The sequence below is a fragment of the Excalfactoria chinensis genome, chromosome 1, assembly GCF_039878825.1.
Source record: "Excalfactoria chinensis isolate bCotChi1 chromosome 1, bCotChi1.hap2, whole genome shotgun sequence".
Taxonomy (NCBI): domain Eukaryota; kingdom Metazoa; phylum Chordata; class Aves; order Galliformes; family Phasianidae; genus Excalfactoria; species Excalfactoria chinensis.
In genome coordinates, this window is record NC_092825.1 from 100,742,335 (window position 1) to 100,768,675 (window position 26,341).

Here is a 26,341-nt window from a genome sequence, read left to right on the forward strand (position 1 = left end):
GACTCTTCCATTGTTTTCATGCCAAGACTCATGCTGGAACAAATGTCTCACACCAAAAAGATCTATACAAAATACAAGAGTAAAAGAGTACAGCACATGCAGAAATGCTCTGTGGACTCTGCCTCCCTTTTCCATCATCTCCTTTTGCCTTGCAGACCTACATTTTGGCTAACTCTCATTACATAGATGGTGCAAAGAGATTCACAGGCAATGCTGTGGCTTTGGACTTTCTCTTCATTTTGTGTAAGAGTATAGCTGTGTGATCAGAAATGGATGCCTAGGTTATTTTTTTTCCCTTTGGCATCTGAGCTGGCATTTGGAAGTCCCAGGTGACCCCCTTACCTGGCAAGTTAAGGGCAGCCCTGATGCTTGCCAACTCATCCCTGTCCAAGCATGTGTAAGCAGCCCTGCTCCTCTCTAGGGAATCCAGTAGATCTTGCAACCTCTTGCTCAGAAATGGATTTATAGAATCATAGAATCATAGAATCATAGAATCATAGAATCATAGAATCATAGAATCATAGAATGGTTTGGATTGGAAGAGAGCTCAAAGCCCACACCACCACAATCTTTGCTGTGGCCAGAGCTGCCCCCCACCAGCTCAGGATGCCCAGGGCCCCATCCAAACTGGCCTTGAGCACCTCCAGGGATGGAGCATCCATACATGGGACATCCATCACCAACACATACTACCCAACCTCTGATGAAGCAATGCCATCAAATGCCTTCTTACCTTGAGATCTGCCATCTGCAGAAAGGGCAAGAAGGCCCTTGAGCCACCTAATGATCTCTCAAGTTGGGAAACTCCACGTTCTGAAAATGGCACACTAGTGGCTGGGCTTGGTCATTAATTGAGTCTCTCATACTGGATTAGCAACAATGCTCAGCAGGCAAGGAAAGAAAAAAAAAAACAAACAACAGAAATAAGTCGTCTGCTTCATTAACCAGAGCCAGAGCAGATTAAAGATTACTTTTTCCAAAGAATGCGCATTAACAAACTGTACCAAATATTACTCATAAGCAGTTGACAAATACATGTCAAATAATTTGCAACCTGCTTGCAGACATTTTCTGAGCAGAAAATGAGTCCACATTCACAAAATAATTCACTACAAATGATTCACCAGCTTTATAAATTACCTAATCGTTAATCTTTTTTTCCCAAAAAGAATGGATGAATCTCTGTAGTTTGTTTTCAGTGTCTATCCCATAAACTTAATTCTTTTCCAGCTTTTTTTATTCCTCATTTGGTTTCTATTACATTTTTCTTGCCTGCTATCAAATACTAATGAGAATGGTTTCCTCCCTGACTTATTCCCTTCCAGAAAAGGCCTCTTTAATTGTTGTCTTCTGTTTGCTAAAGTAACTTTCTGGGTCCTGGGTATTGCATATTCTTTGCTGGTTCACCTCAACCCTCTTCATTTGCATTCACAGTCCTCACAGTCTCAGCAGAGACTTTCTGTGCTTCTGAGCAGTATGCCTTCAGCCACTTGCACAGCCACCTACACCTTGCATTTCATTTTCTCCCTTTTTGAATGCCACAAAACCACCCTTTTATTATTTCCCATCCACTTGGTGCGCAGGCAGCTGAACAAGTCCTTTGGGACACGTCACCAACTGCTGTCACCATTCACAGAGCATAGGTTGTGGATTGGGATGTTAGGGTCCAGTGTTTTCACAGGGTAGGAGCATCCAGAGGGACAAACACTGGGGCAGGCACACATCCTTGCCATTCTGGAGCTGACAGCCAAAGGCAGTGAGACACCTTGGATGAATTACTGCTGTCAGTTGTGGTCATTCTTGGGTGTGAACTAGGCTACTTCAAGAATGTGCTCTGGTATTGGAAAATTTGCCTGTGAGTATCCTCAAGCTAAGCAGAGCACAGACACTGGGATGCCTTAAGATACTTTATGGGCCATTTAGACTGGATGAAAGAATTATTTATTTATTTATTTATTTAAATAGGGGTGATGAGGCAGTGGAACAGGTTGTCCAGAAAGGCGGTAGATGCCCTGTACCTGCAGACACTCAAGGTCAGGCTGGATGGGGCTTTGAGCACCTGATGCATCTGTAGGAGTCCCTGCTTATTGCAGGGGAGATGGACTAAATGGCCTTTAAAGGCCCCTTCCAACCATGGGGTCTTTGCTTCTATGCCAGTCATACAGCATCTCTCTCTTTATCTCATGCTACCTCTCTGAATTGGACTTGCTTTATAGGACTGAGACATTTTCCGCCATGGCTGCTAAGTGACATGAGGTGCCACTTTCTTGTCAGCTAAAGGAACACTGTTGTGAATAAGGGTTTTCCAGTGATGCAGAAACACCACATTAAAATCTGTGCATGCTCAGATGTACCACTTTGTGGTACAGTTGGCAAGGTTTTCTCAGCTGCATCCTTGCACAGCAGACCGGATTTTTCAGTCTTGCTGGTTAGTCATTTGCTCCTCAGCAAAATGAGTGTAGAACACTGCCAGATCAGAGTAGCTCAGTCTTGTGTTCACTTTTCAAATGAGTAAATGGCTGAGCACGGAGCAGAGACATTGAATCCAACCTCGGGCAAAATTTTCAAAGCTTCAGAGAGCTGGGAGAGTCTACAGAACAACTTCTGAGGCAGCAGCATGGTTTTAAATAGCACACTCAAGACCTGGTACTGCTTTGTAGCTGCAACCTTCTGTGCACAGATGCAGTGCCAAGCCTGGCTGCCAGGCCAGGTAGTTCCATTGCTGCCTATGGCCAACATGCATAGTTAGCCACCCTCTCTGTGGCCATTTGTTTCTCTGACAAGTCAAGAGGTCATTGCCTGTAGTGATATCTTAAAAAGCCCCTTTTACCTATTTGGATTATTTATTTATTTATTCTCTAAGGAAGAATCTACTTGCATTTAGTTCATAAACAGTGAGAAAAACCTAACAAACTGAAATGTAGAAGTTGCACTGACTTCCTCCCAAATAATCAATTATCTATGGTTCTGGAACAGGAACACTCTGTTGTTCTGGTAATAGGCTGTGTATAAATGTGAAACAAAATTGCAAGCAATAGAAGGGAGTGACTGTTAGCTTAACCACATCTTCTCTAAATTGGTGACACAAGCCAAGGTCCTAAAAATAAACATTGTAATTGCGGTTTTGGTTTCAGAGCCATAGCACAGTCAATGGCTTTTGAGCATTTAAAAGAGAAAAAAATAATAATCTCTCCTTCCAAAATAATGAGGAAAACTGCTCACACTTTCATAGTTGAAGCAATTCCAGCCTAGATAGATGTAGCCGTGATACAAAACTGTTGTGATGGAAAGATTTGCTGAAACTTACAGACAGCCAAAGCAGCAGGCACAGCTTGTCACTGATGACCACAGAGGAATTGCTTTAGCAGGGCCGTGAGGATGAAAGTGATGTTCTGGTCCCTGCTGTGCACAGCACTGAACTCAGCCTACTACAAGGTGCGTGCTGAAGGGCTTTGCTCAATCAGGGTTTAAGTGACCAGCTTTCCAGACTTCCATGGGTCAAACTATCAGTGATGAAGCTTTGAGGTTCCTCCTGTTCTAGGCCAGAGTAGAGAAGCTTCTGGAAGCCAACTCTGATGCAGTCAGCAGGCACTTGTATCTGTACAGGAGTTGACCTGTACCAAAGTTGAATTCCCCAGTGCTGAGCCATTGGAGTATGAAAGGCAAGCTTACCCTTTGACAAGGACTTTGTTGCACTGTGCATGCATCCCAGCTTTGCAACAGAGAGGAAGGAGGAAGACAGGTAGAGTTCACAACAACCAACTCTTAATTAAGTTGAGCTATTTCATTAGGGAATTTCCACATGTTTAAATGAGGGGGATGCTTGCTTTTACCCTCTTTGCTTTTATGCACCTAAAGGAGCAGACAGTGTGCTAAAACAGCAAGAAGGAAAAGAACCCTATTGTTCTCTCTGGACAGGATGCTTTCAATTAAGAAATGTCATTCCATTCCTTTCATTTTGGTCACTACATTCATTTTGTTTCTGTTTTTGGCCAAGAAAATGTCACTTGGGAAAATTTCCAACAAGGCCAACTCTAGATGGAGTAACAAGACTGGGAACTATTTATATCTATATTGATATCAATATTTATCAATATTGATATATAGACTTTTTTTTTTTTTTAATAATTTTCTTCCCTGCCCCCCCTTCCTCCCCCCCCCCAAATGCATTTTTAAACACCAAGGCAGCCCCGATAAATGGATTCTACCTTATCCCACTAGTAGTGTGGACTAGGGAACTTGTAGTGTCCAAGAAGACTTGGCAGATGAGTCAACCAGAACAGTGGTGACTTCAGCTGTCCATGTACATGTTGGGTTAATTCTAGGGGAAATTTTAGATATCTAGAAGAGCTGCTAAACAGAAAAACTGCTTCTATGGCACAACCAGTTTTGGCTTTATAAGCAGTTCCAGTTAAGTCAAAAATTATCTAACCACAGAATACTTCAGTACTACCTCTGGAAGGGAAGCATCATCCCCCAAAACTACATTAGTAGCAGTGAACTTTGAGCAGGGGGATTTCTAAAAATGGAGGAAGCTGTTGAGAAAGACCCTAATGTCAAAAAGAGGGAAACTAAAATCCTCAGACTCAGCAGGGTGAGTGCATGCTCTACACAGCCCATAAGAGTGGGTATGTGGCTAAATTGAAAAGGAAGCAATGGACAAAAAATAAAACAAGACACATGGGATTAAATGGCAGAGTTCAAGAGGTTATGCAAACTGTGCTGGCATGCACCAGAATATGGAAATCTGAAGCTAGTGCAGCTGAAAGAAAAAGCATAAACAAACAGGTAAGTTCTAAAGATAGAAGAGAGAGGAACTGAGTCAGGGGGGTTAAGAGAGAATGCAAACAGAGAACAAGCCAAAATATTCAACAAATTCATACAAAATTAAAAACGTGCTTACATGTGTCAAACACTGAAGTCAAAACAGTGTTCTGACTGTTCACTGGGAAGTCGCTGGGCTAATTCAGGTTAATAAAGGCACTAAAGAGAAGATTTTTCTACCACTTTTTTTTTTTTTTTTTTTTTTTTTTTTTTTTTTTTTTTTTTTTTTGTGAATCTGTCTTCACTAGAGAATTTACTGGAGAGATACCTGCCTTACGGCCATTCTTTCCAGATACTGAAGATGATGCTCTGCCGCAGTTTGTCAGCAATGGAAACAACAGGACCAAGAGAACAGAAATACTTAAGAATGAGTGACACAGTAGGTGAGGAGCTTCTCTGTTTCCTCATACCAAGCTAATGCCTTTCTCCAAGAGCAAATCAGCAAATACAGCAGATGAAAACCAGCATTTCCTTTTCTCTGTTAAACAAAGGCACCATTGGAAATGTGTATTGTGGTCTTGAGGTATCACCAAACTTAATAGAACTCATGTTGAAAAATGTTGGCCTCTTACACTGAGATAATTAATCTGAATCAGTATGTGAATATGAGGAGGGGAATTCTGTTAACTTCATATCCTTCAGAGCATGCACCAGTGACTAACTGACATGAGTGGAAAGGAAGTTTCCATACATACAGATAGTGCTATAAATAATGTCTCCAGGACTTGGTGTACTGGTTTCTTAGTGCTACCATTGCTAGATACAGGATAGAGCAGGAAAAAAAACCAAAAACAACACTGCTGCTCTAATGCAGCAGTGTAAAATTTCTGTGCCCCTAAAGGAAAACTTGAGATGTATACTGAAATCACTGGTTTCTAAGTAATAATACTGCTTCTGTCTCACCACCAAACATGAATTTTGTGCAGGCATGCAGAAAAAATAGCAAAGCATTCTGGGGCTTGGTTAAAGCACCTCTACAGTGTTTTCCAAGCTGCATCTGTGCCTGCTAAAGTTTGCCTGGTGCAAACTGCTCTGTTCAGCAGAGCAGTTACCTGAACTCTCCACTAATTTCTTTATGTGCTTAATGAAAATAAAACTTGACTAGACAAGAGATGGTAAAACCTGCTAGCAACGAGCACTCAGAAAAAAGAGATTTCTAATTTCTCAGTACCACAGAGATACTGTTTGCTGACCTCTGACACACGACAAGAGTGCTCCTGACATTCTCTTTTAATTAGCAGCACACGGTGGAGCACTTCGCAGTACATCAGCAAGCTCTCCTATCTGCCAGAGGTGCTTCTCTAACAGGGACTGTGCTCCACCACCCCTGCCCTGCTTGCTGCTTCATGGTGCTGCACAGGTGGGTATCCAGAGAAGGAATCTGTTGGGGTCCGTGTGTGGGAGATGCAAAAATGAGCCCTGGAAATATCTAGACAAATCAAGATCCAAAACTTCATTAAAGAGAAGTCTCTGGGAGCTGGGGGCTTAAATCCTGATGGTCGGATCTTCAGCTCCTTCAGGCTGCTATTGAAACCTCAGCCTAAACTTCAGCCAGCCAATACCAGTTTAACACTGTGGGGTTTCTTTCAACACCCAGGATTAAGTGATAGCAGACTACAGGGGTAAAATAAATAAGTTAAGATGGTGGATTTCATTTCTCCAGATATAGTGATGAGGCATCTGTGAATCATTGAATCACAGAATCATAAAATCATTAAGGTTGGAAAAGACCTCTAAGATCACCCAGTCCAACTGTCATCCCACCCCCACCATGCCCAGTGGCCACATCCACATGCCTCTGGAACATCTTCAGGGACGGTGACTCCATCACTTCCCCGGGCAGCCTGTGCCACTGCATCACTGTTCTTGCTGAAAAGAAATAGTTCGTAACATCCAACCTGAACCTTGCCTGGCACAACTTGAGGCCATTTCCTCTCATTCTATTGCTGCTACACAGGAGAAGAAGCCAACCCCCACCTCGCCACAACCTCCTTTCAGGTTGTTGTAGTGAGTGATGAGATCTGCCCTGAGCCTCTTCTTCTCCAGATGGAACAATCCCAGTTCCCTCAGCCACTCTGCATCAGTCTTGTGCTCCAGACCCCTCATAGCTTTGTTGTCCTTTTCTGTACATGCTCCAGGGCCTCCAAGTCTTAAAGTGAGAGGCCTAAAACTGAACACCATGTTCAAGTCGGGACTTCAGCAGTACCAGAGGGCTGATCAGAGGGGGTTGCAGGATTTTATTTTTTTCTACTAGCGCCATACACTGTATCAGGCCTAATATCACATGAAAAATGCAAAACACTTTGTAATTTCCCCCTGGTTTTTGCCTCTAAGGATTTCCACTTAAAATTAGACAGCAGTTAAGGAAGTCATTTTTTCTGTGCGCAATGAAATACTTAAAACATTCCTAGGGTGTCTCTGAGAGCTGTTGAGCTGTTTCTAGCACTTATTTAAACCTTTGTATGAATTGGAATTCCCAGCAGAGTTACAGTTCCACCACCTAAATTAGACCTCCAGCAGATCCTCCATTCGCAGGCAGAAGCTTCACCTCCCTGCAGCCTGACACAAACCTGTTGCACGTACAACCGGGTGCTCATTGTTTTGCCGAGTGCTGTTTACCTAATTAAGAGCCTCAATAGTCCCTGGGTAGTTAATTGTGCCGTTAGCAGCAGCTCTGACATGAGGAACCATGTGCATGTGTCTGGAGGACCAGGCTGGCTTCTGTCTGCAGAGCCCTGCAGAGCATCGCCCCAGAGAGCTGGCAGCCGCCCACCTGCAGCAAGGACAAGTAATTGGTCCCACGAGGGGCTGCCAGAGGATCACTGCTCCACAGCAATAACATGCCATGCTGCCATGATCCACCCCTGCACGCTTGTTGGGAGCTGGGTGTACGGTGCCTTGTGGGAGGGTAGGAAAAGGAGTGAGAGTATTGCAGCTGTTCTCCCCCTCACAGTTCAGCAGAATATCATCAACTTCAAGTTAAAAATCTTGTAAAACCATATGCATAGACTAAACAAAAAATAGGAGAACACAGCAGATTTTTGTTCTCATTTTGACTACCTTCTTTTTCTGGGCAGGAACACTGTTTTTGGCAAAACAGAGATGTATTGTAGCCTGTTGAGCACAACAGAAATTTCAGTGTGGAGCAGCATCTCCTTCCCTAGAGACCAGAGACAAAGTCACCACCCTGTTCCTGGTCACAGCACTCTCTCTGAGCCTGAGTCAATGCAGTTTGTGGTTTGAGATCTAGGATGGGTGAGAAGATAAGAGCATTAAAGCCTACCTCAGAGAGGCATGTACGAGCTGAGGTTAACACAAGTACAAATATTTTCACGTTAGAGCTGTTATGGAAACAAGGTGTCCCAAGTCTTGCTGGGATAGAAGAACACCTCAAGCAATGAGGATGAAGAGATCTATACCATAAGCTTTGAATGATAGAATCATAGAATCATTATAGTTGGAAAGACCGCTAAAGATCATCCAGTCCAACCATCAGCCCATGACTGTGACCACTTCAGACCATGTCCCTCAGTGCCACATTTACCCTTTCTTTGAACATCTTTGGGGATAGTGACTCCATCACCTCCCTGGGCAGCCTGTGCCATTGCCTCACTGCTTTCTGAGAAAAAAATGTTTCTTAATATCCAACCCGAACCTCCCTGACACAACTTGAGGCCACTCCCTCTCATCCTATCACTGATACATGGGAGAAGAGTCTGACCTCTACATCACCGCAATCTCATTTCAGGTGGTTGTAAGGAGTGATGAGATCTCCCCTGAGCCTCTTCTTGGTGTTCAGGCAAATGTAGCACCAGCTGAATTCCAAAAACATCCAGTTGTACAAAAAGCGTTTCAGTTATGCATTCTGCACATCGCAACACAATTTATAGACATACTAAACCACAAAGTGTTTTGATTATTATTTGGGGATATGAGAGGAAGGAAAAATGAAGAGGAAAGGGTGTGGGCTTTTTAAAATCAATATGCCTATTAGAAGATAAATACAGTTTTAAAAGGAATTGTTCATTTATCACCATTAGTAGGCCAACAGTCAGTTGATGATCCCTTGATTCACGTAAGTCGTGGTTTGATTGTGTTTCATGACATTACACATAAAGCCACATTTTTTTATGACTACTGAATTCTAGAATAAAAAGTAAAATTTTATTTCTAACAGATATTCTGTATGTTAACTATTCTCATCTCCGAATACATAAGTCCAAAAAATCTTTTAAAGTACTTTACAAAGTAAGCAAGGGGCTGCTTATAAACAGGCTAATGTATGGACTACTAACACTTTCCTTCAAAGTGGTCAAACCAAGTGGAACAGTTGGCTTTCTGAGCTCAGAGCAGTCCTAAACAAAACAGGCATTTGACAAAGCAGGCAGAACTGTCCGGTGTGAAGATGCAACAGGATTAATATGGCTGGAAAGCTGAGAAAATCTTCAGAGCAGCTCTAATATTAAGTAATTTACCAAAAATAAAATAAATAATAATAATTAAAAAAAAGTAGAGAGAGAAAATGAATGAGTGGGAAGATCCATAAGGGTCAGATTTAAAGGCGTTTATTTAATGAAAATCTTGCATAATTTCCATGGAAGACAGTCTAGCAGGAACAAACCTTTTGTTTTTTTCTTTTAAATAAAAAGTGATGAGAAGTCACACACGTGTTAAAAAGCAAGCAGCTTTTGCTGTGATACTGTTGATGTCCATAGGAAACCACCTGGAAAGCCCCCACACAACTTGAAATATTACCGAAATATTCAGAACACAGACTGCTTTAGTTTTCAGTCTTAGTTTAATGTTATCCTCCTATTTTCCACAAATATACACAAAGATCTGAAGATCATGACAACAAGAGAGGAAACAGAACACTGAAACCAGAGAGGATGAGTTGGGCAGGGGACAAACTGATGTCCAGCATTCAGACATCAGCTGAAAAGTGTCAGAATGGCTCTTGAAGTGTCTGCACTTCATTTATTCTCCAATGGGCTACAGCAGTGGCTAACGGATGTTTCCTAACTCAGACATAATGGATTGCTGTTTCTCTCAGCATGAGGAAAGAAGTCCCCATGGGAAGGTAAACTTGTGTCCTATGGGCAGAGTATGTTGAAAATCTCTGTTCTGTTGAAAGAAGGTTTGGTAATCCTAGAATTCCAAAAAGGAGTTTAATGTAAGTGCAAGGAGCATGAGCCAGAAAGGTTGGTGCCTGCACTGAAGTTATAACAAAGACTTCCTGTTGACTCAAGAGGGGCTATGATCTGTGCGGACTGTGCCTGCAGATCCTGACCCAGGCAACTGTTCTGAGTCACGGAGAAGTATCCTGCACGATATCAGAGACTGGGAAAAGGACAGCCACCAGCCTTTTACTGACCCTGGTTTTAACTTTATTGTTTACAGGGGAAAACTCAGCTCTCGCTGTTTACAATGGTGGATAAAGTTCTTCATCAACACCACAATGCCTTTTTGCCAGCACTGCCAGAAGTGGGTAGCTGAGCCCAGGGAGTGATTACTGCAAAGGGAGGACAAACTTCTTGAATTTCCTCCTGCAGACTGTAGACAGAAACCAAGTCCAGAGCCCCTCCTACCTAATTGGCCAATATTCTTTCTGCTGGTGAGGCTTAAGGAGAAAGTGTCTTCATTAGAAAAGAGATACTTTGAGGAATGGGGCCATCTCTGCCCATGAAGTTCGCCCTGTGTCACACTCTCGTATCTGGGTGTATTGCCTTGGCACTGGGAGAAGACTGATGCAAACCAGCACATTCTTGTCATGAGATGATGTTTCCATAAACAGGCACCTCCCAACATCCAAAGTCCAGGAGGCAGCAGGATATTCCCATTTCTTACCCCATTAACAATTTGCTGTGCTGGACTACAATGCAGAGGATTGTATGATGGTGTCCCTCATAACTGAGGTCTTGTTTCTTGCTTTCAGTGGAGAGAAAAAGCCATATTCCCATGTGTTTGAGTTAAAAGCCCACAACACAAGGAGGAAAACTCTCAGCTCATGGTACTCTTTTGTACCTGCTTGCTGTGGTAAGAAGCTTCAGACAGTCACACCAGTTGTCAGAGTGCCCTCCTCAATTCTGGTTTACTTGCCCCAGCAGGTGTTTCAGATATTCCCCACATCTCAATGTCTATGAGGTTTTAAAGAGATCTACAGTACAGATGTATGTTTATGTAGTGCCAGCAAAGAAAGTTTTATGTTTTACAGCAGCCAGACTGTACTTACAAGAGTGATGAGTGCTTTCAAAGACAGAAGCTGATGTGTGATATCCAAAGCACCCGCCAGATCAGCCCAATCAGTAGCAGAGAAGATGGCCCAGCACACTTTTGTCAGAACTCAGTATATAAGACCAAAGATGGAAAAAAGGCTCATTTCATAATGTTTTTAGACAGCTCTTATGTCTTCAACTAAGTACTCCACTGGGAATTAGAAGTATCTTTTATCATATTTTCTTATATTTACAACTATTTCATGCTTTCTTTTCTGGCACATGAATAATTCCCACAAATAAATAAATAAATAAATAAATAAATGAGGGGAACTGAGTAACTATGGAAAGCCAACAGTGAAAGTGATTTCATAGACTACACAATTTTTCCTCTAATCTTTTTTCATTTCTAATCACTATATGTCATTACTAGCATACCCAGCAGCTTCTAAAATTTACTCATTCTCTCCCTTTAATTAATTATATCACCATGAATAACTAACTTAAAACCTCCCAATAGCATGGAAGGCATAACGGGAGACTTTCTCCCTTGGCACCTGCCACAGGGAGCAGGGCAGTGCATGCATTTCTTCTCTCTTTCTCTCTCTTTCATTCTCTTTCTCCTTGTTGCAAGGCTTGAGTAGCACTGAGCAGCAGCTTCTGGAAATGGTAACTGTAAAGTGTGACCGTCCTGGCTTGTCTGGGTGGGAGGCAGAAAAGAAACCACTTCTTCAGGAACATGGCAGGTCCCAGTGTGGTGTATTGAGTCATCTCACCTTCACTGAACTTCACTTACTGGCATGGGTGATCCACTTCCTGTGTCAGATGGATAATTTTACACTTGCAAGCTGGCGCTCAAAATTTGAAAGGCCAACTTGTGTTGACTTGAACATCTCAAGATACCAGTTCCTCTGCTGCTATTTCAAGTAGCAAGCAGCTGCCTCTGCTTGCACTTACCATTCTCCATGGAAAAAAGACACCTCCTCTTGCAAACTCCACTGCAAACTGAGACCACAAAGATGTAAGTGCCCGTGAGCATGCCTTTCAGCATAGAAACATACTGACCCCACTGGCATCCTGCCAGCCCTGCCTGCTGAGGACATGTCCTCCTGAGGCTGCAGACCAAGGAACACCACTAGTGCCTGAAACAATGAGCCCCTTGGCTCTGCCAGATCCATGTGTTGCACTGCAGGAGGTGTGCGGCTGTCAGTGAAAAGAGGCAAAACTGAAGCGCTGAGCCAGTCTCATTTTCCCTACTGAGCCCTACGAAGACAAGTGACAAGCATTCACTGAAAACCCACCCTGGCTTTGGTTCTCAGTCACTCACTTTCTCCCTTTTTCACCCTCTCTCAGAAACTGAGAAAGGCTGATTTTGTTCACATATTATGGGAAAAGCATTAGGTTTTACAAGCCAAGAGGGATGGGATAAACAGGTGCAAAATGGAGAAGGAAAAGTAAATATTTTACTCTTGAGTCTCCTCCTTCCCTTCCCTTCCCTTCCCTTCCCTTCCCTTCCCTTCCCTTCCCTTCCCTTCCCTTCCCTTCCCTTCCCTTCCCTTCCCTTCCCTTCCCTTCCCTTCCCTTCCCTTCCCTTCCCTTCCCTTCCCTTCCCTTCCCTTCCCTTCCCTTCCCTTCCCTTCCCTTCCCTTCCCTTCCCTTCCCTTCCCTTCTTCCTTCCCTTCCTTTATTCCTTTTCTTTCCTTTCCTTCCTTTATTCCTTTCCTTCCTTTCTTCCCTTCCTTCCTTGTTTTTACTACAATATTTAGCACTGGATGCTCATCACATCAGCGCTACTCCTGCCTCTTCACTATTTTGCAGTCATTGCCTTTATTAGTAATGGCCACAACATCCAAACTCATCAGTGATGAAATAAAAAGAAAGAAAATAAGTAAAATCTGTGAGGGTATAGATATTTATACTGGTCAGATCATTACACTGCTGTACAGAAGTAGTGCAAACTTTGCTTCTTTTACTATGTGCTTTTCTGTGAGGACTTGGCTGTACATTGTGACTCAGACCTAAGATCAGGAACTGGAGTAGCGTGGCTGAAGTGTGAAAGTAAAGGTGCCCACTGAAGAGCATTCAACCTGGTTCTGAAAGACACCATGTAGGAGAAGGGAGACACAAATTCCCAGAACTTCCCCTCCTGACAGACGCTTGACTGTGGAGGAGGTGATCCTGTGCTCTGACACCAGGTCTGAGAATGTGTACCACAGGAATCAAGAGGACAACTTCATTAGCAGAATTCATCATCTCTTCCTTCTTGGTGAAGGATGACTTCAAATCAGAAAGAGAACTAGTAAAATAATGATTTCTTACTAACTAATAAGAGACTTAGAAAGTAAGCATGAGACACTGCTTTCATCACCTCCATCTGTGCCAAACAAAGCCAAATGGGCAAAAAACACAGCACAGTGCTTTTGACAGTGACTGCAGAGAAAGGGCAGAAGAATAGATGGAGTGGCACTGAATGGCAACTAGTGATTTTGGATACATAATAGTTGACCTTTCATAAGATGAACGAATGTGCTGAGGGAGGACTTAAACTTTATTTAAATGGTTTCACTAAAGTAAATCTGGGAGACAGAACTGCCTGAAGGAAATGAGATGGCCATTAGAAAGGAGTAGTTCATCCTCTTAACAAAATGAGTGTCACGGAGTCTTCTGGGGGTCAGTTTTTTCAACTCAGTTCTCCTTTCAGGTCAGTGGGGAATCCAGCTGAAGAACCAGGTGGTAAACAGAGCAGTGAGAACAGCCAGTGCCTGAACATGAAAGAAAATATGGCAGTGCCTCACCGCTGAACTGGGACTTCATCTTGAAATTACTAATCAATTTGCTAGCAAGCTTGGAATATTTCCAGTCAACTGCACTAACCTGTTTCTTATCTCTTCATTTATTGTTGTAGCTCTTTCTATCTGCTCTTCCCACTAAGACTCCAGCATTTATTCGTTTTACTCCATTCAAAGACAAGGAGTGTCACTTCTCTGCCTAGCTTTGTCAGGGAGGTACTGAGCCACAGTGAGAGCAACAACTATGGAAAGAAATCAGTTTCTCTGAATAGTGAGAATATTCTCAAAGATGGATGTCAGTCTTGTGGTAAGCACTGCTGATTCTAGTTCCTGTTGTTATTGTTTTCTGAAGAAGTTCAGCTAGGCATGGCTTGAAGCTTAACTCCTGTTTCTGAATGGGTCTGAACAGAAGATCAAGAAGACTGGAGCAGGTTAGGCAGTGTATATCACACTGCTCAAAAATGGAATAAACCTGGCAGTTTGGGGCACAATGATCAGCAAAAGGCATGCTATGGAAGTATTTACTATCCTCGGTGCAGAAAGGCACCTGTTTATGTTTCCTTCCCAAGCACCACTCCTTGGCCTGTTCAACAGGCTCAGGTTGGAAGACACACATGGGCAAAGCAGCAAGCTGAAACCATTGATGATCTGCATTACCTCAGGCAAGCCACTTGCTCTGCAAGAGTCTTACTTTTCTTTCTCTTGTTCTTTGTCATATACATTCATGCTGTGAACTTGCTGGGTGGCCATTGTGCACCCGTTGAGCATAGCCAGACATGACTTCTACTACCTGCATACTCATTAGCAATTTGGTTTGGGGCAGCAGTGCATTTTTTAAGCAAATTTCTCATCATCCCCATTTGCTGCGCATTGTTTTGGTTCACAGGACTCTTTTAGCACATGCAGCTGGATTCCTTTCAGAGGCAACTAATCTGGAAACTGTGCCTCAGGTATGTACCAAATGTGCTCTTATCCCTGGTTGGTCAGGAGAAGCCAAACCCAGGATGAGTCCCATAGACAGCTTTGAACCACATGTTTGATAGGGATGCTTGGTCTCCAGAACCAGACCCAGTATAGTTCAAAGAGGAGCCCCTAACTGCACATTGTGGATTTGTGACTCAGCACCAAATGCTCTATCTACTGACATACTTCTACTGTACCGAATTACTTGCTAGTATAAACATAGCAACAGATGTTTCCAGACACTGTCGTGTCTTGCCAGTGCAGCAGAAACAGATCCAGTGTTAAAAGGAGAAAGACATTTCTTTGAAGCATATGAAATTTTAGTTATTTAAAGAACAGTTCTGTGTTTTTAACCCGAAGTCTCAGTTTTTGAATACTGGAATAGACAGTAGCATCTGCGTCTGTAATATTGAACTGAAGGACCATTGTGGTGAGTAGAAGTGCTTTATAATGATAAGAAGGGGAATCAACTAGGTTTCTTTCGTGTGTATATACACCCATTTGTCCACACAGTTAAATTATTTGTAAAAACAGACACTATTTGCTCTGATCATCACTAGAGCTGGAGCCCACTGATTGTGCAAAGAAAGAATATCTTCTGTGTTATGTTTTGCTTCCAGTATTCCCATCTTTTATGCTTTCTGACCTCTGCAGAGGTCAAGGACTGCACTAATCCTCACTTCCATCTCCTCCCAGTCCTACACATTCACATGAGTAGACACAACATCAGTTTTTGGCTTGCCATAGGCAGTACTTGCCTTGAATGTGCTACAGGCAGTGGTGGGGGCAGCCGGGAGGGGACTGGGGTCTCTCAGTCTGGCTTTTGCTGCTGCACCTGTGCGGAAGGATCTCCAGTTTCAGGGCAGGGTCTGGCACCCGCCTGACATCCACTTGTGCAGCTGTACATGACTCAGCAAGGGCCTGGCAGCTCTCTGAAAGCTGAACTTTACCCTTTCCTTAGGAAAATAAAGAGAAGTGAGTGCGAGTTTGAGTGCTTATGTGGTGTTTATTTGACTCCAAATTTATTTTGAGCGCTTTGGCCAAGAAATCAAGCTGCAAGGTCTGAGATGTATATTTTTTGGTTATTTTTACCATAGTCCATGGTCCCAGCTGGGTTAGGTGTTGGATAAAACACTGCCTTTGAATATTTGGAAAATTTTTACTTGATGAAATGAGGAGCAGAGAAGCTTTCTTATTTATTTTTTTTTTTTTTTATTTTATTTTTTTCTGTTTCAAATCAGTCTGACAAAGATTTTAGGAGTAGAGGACTTCTGGGGAACATGCGGCTGGATAGAAACTTTTATGTGACTATAGATACACCTCCCAGTTTGCTGTAACCCTGTGATGGGAACACATCATCATCCTGACAGAATTGTTTGAGTCGGAAGGGACATTTATGGGCTATCTAGTCCAATAGTTCATTCCCCTGCAATGAACAGGAACAACCAAAGCTCTATCAGGTGCTCAGAGCCCTGTGCAGCCTGACCTTGAGTGTCTCCAGAGATGGGGCATTCACTGCCTCTCTGCCTTTCTCACAGCTCCCCTTCAGATACTGAAAGGCTGCACTCAGGTCTCCCTGGAGCCTTCTGTTCTCCAGGCTGAACAGCGCCAGCTCTGTCAGCCTGTCCTTGTAGAGATGTTCCATCCTGTGGACCATTTTTGTGGTTTTTCTCTTGATGTGCTCCAACAGCTTCATTCCTTGATGCATCCTCAGCAGACATAGAAAAACCCAAAGGAACCAGTCAGAGAGGAATCACTGGGGCACTGAATGTGGGAACACAGAGCAGTCTTCTGAAAGAGTCACATTCCACCCTGTAGAGACAGACTCTTAGACACCCAGCTGATGGGACTGGAGGACATTTCTGATTAAGTGAGGTGGTAGCATTCTCTGGGGGCATGTGACCTGATGCTTGTGCCTAAAAGATTTCATACACCTGTCTTTGGATTGTCTCAATATTCTCACTTGAAATAGTCTATCATCTGTTCAACTCAGGAGAGCTTGAGCTAATCAAGAAATAAATGACTGGTTTGGGGCACAAATTATTTTGTAGACTGTATTGATATGAACATATCATCTATGAGAGATTCATATCTGATGATGTGAAGAACAGATTTACTTTCTTGATTCCACTGTTTCTTTTCTTCAAGGTTCTTGCAGACTGCAGTGACCCCTCAGTGCAGTGATGGTTGCTCACCATGTGGCTACACGCTCACTAGTGTAGCTCTCTCTTCCCCCTAAAACATATATGGAAGACTTTATCTTGAGAGATATGTTTTCACAGACTGACAGAATCATCTATGTTGGAAAAGACCTTCAAAATCACCAAAGTCCAACTATCAACCTGACCTACCAAGTCCCATTATTAAACCACATCCCTAAGTGCCACATCCACACTTCTCTTAAATATCTTCATCGATGGGGACTCCATCACTTCCCTTGACAACCTATTCAAATGTTTGACCAACTTCTGTGTTAAGAAACACTTCCTAAAATTCACACCAAGTGTCCGGTGGTGCCGCTTAAGACTGTTCCTCCACATTTTTTTAACTTCTTTGTTTTGTCGGTTTCTTGGTAAAATGTTTTTCCTCAGAAATAATACTGACAATTCACCTATATGCAAACAGAGGCAAATCATCCTTTGGACAAAGTCTACCTTGATGAATGGAGATCCTGAGCTCACTGATTGCCAATCTCAGTGAGCTTAACTGTAAACTTACAGCAGTTCATGCCTTACTGGGGACATAATGTCCCAAGCAACTGTGTGAGAAAGGAGGGCGAAGATGCTGCAGCACCCCATCCTTTCTTGTCATTCGCACTGACTAGCACAGTACAGATTCCCACATTATCTGATGCATCGTAGATACATGTTTCTTCACCTGCGTCATACAGATCAGTGCTGCCTGTGGCCCAGAGGAAGGTTTGTTTTTAATTTGGATCTCCCACCATGATGACCTTTTCTTCAAAGCATCTGAAGACATATTTTCGTTCTATCCCATTTCCAGTTCTCATTAATAGTTCTTAACTTACAAAGCATCTTTCATCCTTTTAAAACTCTTTTGGCAGCAGGTCACAGAAACTGAAGCGATGGACTAGGAGAGAGGGGAAACATACATTATTGATTTGTTATATGAATCATGGTTGGTTTACAACAGATACAGACACAGCTCAAATTTCTCAGTGGACTCTTCAACAAACATGTAAATGGCTCTCAAGTTATCCTAAGATGTTGTTAGCTTTTACATTAAGTTTCACATCTAGTGGATGTTTTTTTTTTTTGACGAGTATTCCTCAGCTTTTTTCCAGGTATCCTGTTATCTGCCTTGAGATACACAAGGACAAATCATACATCCAAAGAAAAGAACAAAGAATACACAAAGCAATATCTGGCATTTCTGATATCTGAGATACAGAGTGAGTAATGTTCTCCTTTAACTTCAGAAAGTGCTCTGCTTCAGATAAGAAAAGGTCATGAAAGGCCCAAACTTCTTTAACATGAGTTCCAGAAATCCACGATGAACAATGATGAACTTGTTCTGTAAGAAGATACAGTGAGCTTTAAATAGGTAGAAACGGTGTCTTTTTTATTGCTAGAACTAACCTTACATTCCAACTTGTAATAGCATCATGTTCTAATGTAAACCACATGAGATTTGCAGCTGGAAGTCTTAGATCAGTGCTTTGAAGACTATGAAAAGCTTCCCATTACTATTTAAAATATTTACATTGACTGTTGCTGAGTACAACAGGCTTGTGTTCCCAAGGAACATCATTTCACATAGAGCATTGTGGCTAGAAAATGCAGCACAAAACCAGCATGGAGAGAGGCTAGAGTGGTCCACCCTGAACTGAATGGGAGCAGAGCTGAATGCTGAGCCAAAGACAAACAGGAAGAAGTGAAGGTGCCCTGTGGGCCAAATTCATGATCCAAAACCTGAAGCTCACTCATGGCCTACTCATGCTGGAGTCTCTAACAAGGTCTAGAATAAACTCAAGTTAATTATCTGAGGACAGATGTGCACCTCAGGACGTTATTTCTGACCAGCTGTCTGTCTGAAGCACATGTATTCCCTAAAAGACTAAGTTCATTGTTCAGAGTAACCCCTGTGGCAAGGCATATATTGTTCATAATGCAGTGCTTCAGGTCTTGATCCTTTTCTGCAGCACCACAGACCATAAGCTTATCTGCCACAAGTTTTGTTGAGAAAAGGCAGCTCAGCTGTTGATATGATGAGGAGGCACTGCTCAGAGCAGATGTATTCAAACATCTGAAATGAGTGTCCCTGAAATTGATTTTCACTGTTCAAGGTGCTCATTGTAGATACTTCTGCTGAATGTTGGCCATATCATCTGATTACTGTGGTTAAAGATTCTGTATTTTGTGGTTATAATTGAGGCACGCTCAGTAGCTATGTACTGTGGATTCTGTGGTTAAACTACACTATATATGCTGCTATCTTTGTTGGTAGTAATTTTTGCTTTAGCACTTGTTCCTTTCCTGCCATCCACCTACTCTTTTCCCCACCCCAAATGGTAGTGATATGCTTCCAGAGAATTAACTTTTGCTTTATATTTGCCTTTGTTTTTCTCCCCCTCTTTGCCAGTGCAGTGGAAGTGTCACTACCAGAGCTGGGATGCCCCCGTTCAGGTTGGGTGCCAGCAGGTAGCTGGGGACAGCTGGACCACCGCTCACTCATGTGATCTAGGTACTCCCATGAACCAGAGCTCCTCAGCAGATGAAAAAGTGCTTCCACAAAGCCCATTCCACTCTAGACATCTTCCTGATGCATAGATTTTGTAACGTCCCAGTGACCTAAATGAAAGTAAAATTCTGACCCAGGTGTTCAGAGATTAGACTGAACTGGCATGGTGACTGTGCTAGACTATTACAAATAGGCTGTTAGAAGTGAGCATATTCTCATATGTCTTTTTAAAATAGTTGCTGACAGACTTGTCAGTCGTTTTATCTCCATTACCAGCTGGTCAAAAATAATTCTAATCCCAATAGTTAGTTATCTTCACATATATAACGTTTTAAAGCTCAACATCCTGAAAGCTCACGTATTTGTGCAATGAGAATTTGGTGATGTTGGCTCCTGAAAGAACTTTCTCCCATTGAGGGTTTTCCCAGAGAAAAGCTTCTGAAATGCCTGGAAAGTCAGAGATGAATATTTATAGCTCACAACTGCCTTGAATTCCTTTCCTCACCAGGATACTTGTCAGAACTCAGTCTTTCTAAATCCTCTCCTGCTTCAAAACCCAGTGGTTGCCTTGCAATTATTAAAATGCAGGCCCACTTTCTAGCACACAGATTAGTTACTTACATGTTGGAAACCTTCTTGGCTTGCATGTGCTACAAAACCAAGTAAAACTTTAGTTCCAGCACAGGGCTGAGTATTAGATCGGGTACACTGCTAGCACCTAGGTGGTGGCTGATGTATGGAGTGTCCCTGTGGTATTTCAGGTGCATGTGGCTACACTGCAAAAGAGGTTGGAGACTTGTTGCCAGGCATCAAGTGGAAGACTGGAAAATGCATGAATTGATACAAATGTTAATACTCCCTGCCCCTTTGCTGCCAGACTGTAACACTCACAGAGATGTAAGAAGACCTTTGGCAAAAAAACTCCATCGTATCTGCCATATCATTTAACCATATTCTCTGTTTGATCCCTTTGCCTTCGTTCCTCTTTCAGACATTTAATCTGCCAAAGAGGCAACACTAACTGAACTGAAAGGATACTTTGGATGTCAATTCAAAGATACTGAGGGAAAATTCTGTGTAGACAGATCTCATTCTGCTGGAGCCTGGCTTACAACCAGGAAGCCTGTATTCATAATTTTACCACTGAATTTAAATAATTAAGAGAACCCCCACGCAGCTTTTGTACCCACTGAACTACAGCCAGTTTTTGAGGAAAAAAAAAAAAATTCTTTAATAGGTGTAGCTTTGCTTACTGAAGTTCAGAAACTATAAGTCTTCTGGGTAAGAGTCTGCTGAGATTTGCACAGGGTTCAGCACAGCAAATACTCAGTCCTCAGACAGGTGCTGCCACATAGACATCATAACCATCACAGCAAGTGGTGGCCAAGTGCTTTGTCTCTTATTTTGTGGCTTCCCCAGGCTGGGAAAGTGGGAGAAGAAAGAACCTTTTTAATTTTTATTGGTCATCATTTTTACTTGTGCCTGGCAAATGAACTGCAAGTGTTACATACAACACACCTGATGAGTATTTGATCTTCTGGAAGTATAGAAACTGCTGCTACTGAATCTCTCTATTATGCGAAAAGGTATATTTTACAAGTGCAACCTGTTTTTGCGTGTTGGTTTTCAGCTTCACCAGACAGCAATGTAACAGAATGCGCATTATTTGCATTTAAGGCAGAGATTTGCAATGTAAAGAATATATGCAGAGGTATAAAGTGGATGGAGTCCAATGCTTGCTGTCTGTGCCACTGTCCTCCGCCACATCAAAGCCTTCACCTCAGTACTTTTATTCTCTTATGCTGACATCTCAGTTCAGCAATTACACTTTGTTGCTGCTCTTCAAAAGTCAAACAATGCACCTATTATATTTTTGCAAGAGATAGTACAATTATCTCAACTGCCAGGTGTGAACAGTGAATTTTCATAGACCCAGCTGCAGTGCAAGTAAAACAGCCCAAGTCATTTAAAGCTTTTGCTGTCTCAGTGCCAAATTTCAGCATTCTAACTCTTGGCATGGGGCACATGCTTAACTTCAAAATCACCAGCCTCCACAGTCAATGCTGAATGGTTGCCTCATTATCCTAAACACCACCACACACAGGCTTTCTTAAATCAAATCAGATTAAATATAAGAATTAAGTAGGACTGGTCTTTTATCATCCTCTGCTTTTGTGCACAGGGAACCAAACCATGGCAGGGGATGAGGCTGTATGTGGGCTGTCAGCACAAGCGCCTGAAGAAAATATGGGAATATTTTCTAATGACAGCATTATTTTTATCTTTACCAAGTAAGTGAATTACTTTGCCAAACTGAGGCAACTGTACTTCTCAACCACTGTATTTATTACTGAGGAAATGGGGGAAGCCATTGTTCTCTTAATAAGTTATCTGATGTTCAGATCATCGTATGTGGTTTTGTGGAAATCTTAGCACAGCATGATGTGTAGATCATAGCTTTAAAGTTAGTTGCAACCTAGCTACTCATGGTCCCCACAAAGCAGCAACCTTGCAAGGGATGCGGTGATCGGTGCTGCCATGACCCAGCATGTCCTTTCCCTGCAGGCATATACCAGACTCATGTTTGATCTCCACAAATGTTCAACAAGCGTCAATGAGTGTCAGTGGATGCCATTTCTTTCTACATGGAGGAATTCAGTGACACATCTTTGCTTCATACACACTTCCATGTCAGATGCCATTGTGTCAGACTGCCCCTCTGCTGCCAGCTCTCACACATCAACAAAGTGGAACAGAATATTGGTAGGAAGGTTCAACCCCTACTTCTGTACTATCAACATGGGCCTCTGATGTTGTGGGCCAACATCACAACATCGGAGGCATTACTTTCAGAGCAGCCCTCCCTCATAACTTAAGAAAAGTCAGGGTGCTGAATTACTAAAAATCTTGTTTAAATACCTCAAGAGATGCTTGTGAAATGACAACAAACTGCAGCAGCTGGTGACTTGTCAGGCCAACAAAAACAAGTGGAGTGACAGCATGCCAGTAGTTTAAACCAATCTCTTCAAGTCTCTGTAACTCTGGAAGAAGTGGTGATAGACAAGATGGTGCAAGGACTAACATTTGTCCCAGTTCTCAAGCATTTAATATTGCATTCAAAAAGAAAAACAGAAAGGAAAAGCTACTTTACCACCAAACTACTTTTAAAATATTAGACTGAACTCTGAGGCCAGATTGTATTTAGTGTCTCAACACTGAAAATAGTGTTGAGACTTACAGATTGTAACCCAGAAAAGAGTCTTGTTTGTTGTAGAATTTAGCAAAAGAATTATAATTTATTCAGGTTTCAAGTTAGAAAAAGCTCGAGAATATTCTCTAAATGATATCTAATCAGACTAACACTGAAAGTTACCATTAGGATCACAGAATCCTTAAGGTTGGAGAAGACCTCTAAGATCACTTATTCCAACCATCGGCCCCTCCCCACCATGCCCATTGTCCACGTCCCTCAGTGCGACATCCACACGGCTCTTCCAGGGACTCCACCACCTCCCTGGACAGCCTGTGCCACTGCCTCACTGCTCTTGCTGAGAAGAAATATTTCCTAATATTCGACCCGAACCTCCCCTGATGCAACTTGAGGCCAATGCCTCTCATCCTGTTACTGTTATTTGGGAGAAGAGGCTGACCTCCACTTTGCCACAGCCTCCCTTCAGGTGGTTGTTGAGAGCAGTGAGGTCTCACCTGTACCTCCTCTTCTCCAGACTGAACAATCCCAGCTCCCTCAGCCATTTCCCATAAGAACTGTGCTCCAGACCCTTCACAGCTTTTTACCCTTCTCTGGACATGCTCCAGGGCCTCAGTGTCTTTCTTGTATTAGCTGGACATGTGAGATTTAAACACACACTAAGCACTTTCCTGAAGTGGTTTTATGTCTTTTGTTTTTGTTTGACTGATGAACAGTCTCACTACTGACCACATAGTTGAGACGTCCCCATAAACAAAATCCACGATGGATCTTCCTCTGTTCCTTTGGATCTCATTCCACACAGATGCAAGGCACGCTGTGCTTTATTTTATTTCTCTCCCCTGTTGATCTGTCCATCTTCAAATTTAGTGCTTGCTCTTGAAGCACCTTGATAGTAACACAGCCTGTAACTGTTCAGAGACACACATCTTGTCTGTGACTGATTGAAATTTACTCTGGCAACATCTTCAGTTTCACAAACAGCAGCCCTATAAGATTAGGCCAAGAGGGTGGGACCAAGAGGGTGAGTGCTAGAGAAATCAGAAGCCTTTGAACAGGCAAACAGTCATTCTCCATCTCTTCAAAGTGTAAATGCGCTTAGGGAAATGGGAAGCATTTTTATTTTAATACACTTTCACTCTGGTTCTTTTTAGGCTACATGATAGCTTGAGAATTTTTTTTTTTTTAAGGTAAGAGAACATTTCCATGATTCTCGAAATGTTGTTTTTACAAAAAAAAAAAAAAAAAAAAGCATACACACGAAAATTCTGTAATTCTGTTCCCTATCACCTACACAAACATAAGGCAATAAAACATAAGCATGATTTTAACAAACCCTTGGGAAAACTTTAAATAAAGCTACGATGAGTCCAGGTGGACCAGAAGAAAGTGCTTATGTTGGATGCTTAGCTGAGAGCCAAAAGAAAACAAAGTCATTTCCTCCGTGAGTTGATGACTCAGAGGACTGGCAATGACATGGAGGACATCACGTACAGAAGTGATGTTGCTTCAGATGAAGTGGTGATTAATACTCTTAAAACAAAACTTTCACAGCAAGTTCATTGGCTGCCATTCCCCCAAGAGTCACCAGAGGATGAGACCGGATGGTGAGTGGCGTGCTTCCCAACTGGCTGCCTTCCTCCTCTTCAAAGTGCCTGCACAGCACCCAGAAAACAGCCAGCAGGGATGGGCAGCCTGGAAACACTAAGAGCATGCAAGAAGGGTGCCATGCAGAAGATTCTGAGGCTGTTCACAGTGTTATCATTCCTGACAGAGCACAGGACTTCATCTGCATATGCTGTTACTCACCATACGTAGGTCTGATTGTAGACTGATCTGTCTATTCTTCAGTGTACTCTGAGCACCATCTCCCCTCTTCTATATGGCTACATTTACTCCACAGAGATGTAAATTTCTCACACGGCTAGAATCTTCCTTCAACTTAAATGCATCAGTCAAGGTCACTGAGGCACTTCTTCCACTTGTATTAATATAATTGAAATGTCTGTAACACCACAGCAGCCATACAGAGTTAGTACAAAAAAAAAAAACAAAACAAACAACCCACCAATATAGAGCAACTATTTGCCTGGTATCACCTTCTCTATCTCTGCCTCACAAAAAATTATTATCCTAAAGGTTGTATCTGTACACTGTGTTCAATAACAACCACAGAACCTAAGAAGTATGCATGTATGTATGTATGTATTTATATATAAGGATTATACCCACTATATCCACTTAAGTTTCCAAATAATTTGGTTACAGTGACTTCCACAGCTAACTTTTCATGAAGAAATACTTCCTCATTATGTCTGTTCTAAATCTGCACTTGTTAGTCACTGGACATCCCCTTCCTCATGAGTCGTTACAAGGAATAATCACTCCTCCATGACTATCCTCATGCTTCACCTTATTTTATATGATATTTTCTTTTATCGGCTCCAAGATGATGATGTCTCAGTACTTAGTCCTCCTGTAACATCCAGTAACCTTGACTTACTGAAAAATGAGCTACATGTTCATAAGTTTTGACCAGTGTGTTGCTTCAGTTGTTGAATTTATGGAAGAGAAAAGAAAAGTTGCAGGGGGATGGATTTCTTTTTCAGCAAGGTAAGAAATATTTCTTGCCAGAATGCATTAATGCTCCCCTAAGATTTATTTGATTCAGCTGATAGTCCCAGATAACATGCAGTATAGTGCTGCTTTTATACAGAGTTGACATAGCGTTGGTTTGAGTCTCCAGCTTGGAAACAAGCCCAGCTCTCAGCAGGCCCCACATCAGACTTCTTGCCTGTGCTGTTCACCTACATAGGAAGTCCAAGTCTTTATCAGATGTGCTGCCCACATGGTCATGCTGGGCCAATGCCTGATGAGGGTGGCCAGGCTGAAATCCAATCAGGGATGCTCCCCATAGAGCTTGGGACCGAAGTGGCCCCTCTACAAATTACCTTTCACAGAGAAATATTTTCTTTCATTTCCACCATGTTCAGAATTGCGTAAGGACAACTTCAGAGATGTTTGTATTTTCCTTCGATGATGAAAGGAAAATATGATGTCAGTTTCCCTCTGGAAAAGGAAATGTCAAATATTTGTCTCACTATTAAAACACCCAAAGGGTTTTCTTTAAACCATGACAGCTAAAACCTTGCAGAACCAGGCCAGGAATCACAAAACCATACCTGGTCTGTTATGCATGCCCAAGCTGCACAACAGTTCCACATTTGGACGAGCTTGTTATGTACAGCTCGTTGCTCAGCTGCAAAAATAAAAGGGATTGCAGGGTCTGGGAGGAGTGCTGAGCTCAGAACTGCCTCACTCTGGACAATATTGGATGAGAACAGCTTCTCTTTGGGTTAACTGTGTGCCAGTGGACTAAAGCATATCAGCTTATCAAGCATCATGAAGAGTCCTCCCACTGTGGCAGTAGCTAAGGGGATTTCCAGGTGCACCGAGACTTTTGTTAGACATCTGCGACCCTGACACATTAACTAGTGACATATATCAAGGACAAAAATATAAATGAAAAAGGTCTCAGTCATGCTAACATCCAGATCCCAGTTCCCTTTTCTTCAGAATTTCTTTCTTTACACCCTCTCCTATAATGAACTTTGGCTTCCTGGTGATATTTCTACAAGTCA